We start from the raw sequence: 432 nt of genomic DNA, 5'->3' as shown, positions 1-432 counted from the left end.
GAGACGTGGCTTCTGTGAAACAGGGCACCATTCTCAAGAAATGAAAAAAAAACCCCACAAAAAACCGTGCACCAGGGCCAATTAACCAAACCTCCTCCCAGTTTCTTCTGAATACAACACAATGGTCCTTGCCCCAACCTCTACACAGTTGAAAGGAAATGTTATAGGACATCAAATTAATTTCAATGTGCTTTCCGACTATAGAAACCTTTACCTGCATTTTCTACTTAAGGGGAAAAAAAGGAAGGCGAGTGTACAACACCTGCCCGGTATACGTGTGCGCGTGCAACGCTGGAGCGATTCAATGAACAAGTAGGCTCTGTTTCATCTGCTGAGGAAATGCAAGGCTTCTCTACCTCCCCCCTCCGCTACCTCTATAAAAGGCCAGGCTCAAAAGGACAGCCACTCACTCCTGGAGCCAGCGGCTGGGAC

The sequence above is a fragment of the Crocuta crocuta genome, unplaced genomic scaffold (genome assembly GCF_008692635.1).
Source record: "Crocuta crocuta isolate KB4526 unplaced genomic scaffold, BGI_CrCroc_1.0 scaffold1468, whole genome shotgun sequence".
NCBI classification, from domain to species: domain Eukaryota; kingdom Metazoa; phylum Chordata; class Mammalia; order Carnivora; family Hyaenidae; genus Crocuta; species Crocuta crocuta.
The sequence above is the reverse complement of the archived record's forward strand: the minus strand, read 5'-3'. Positions refer to the sequence as shown.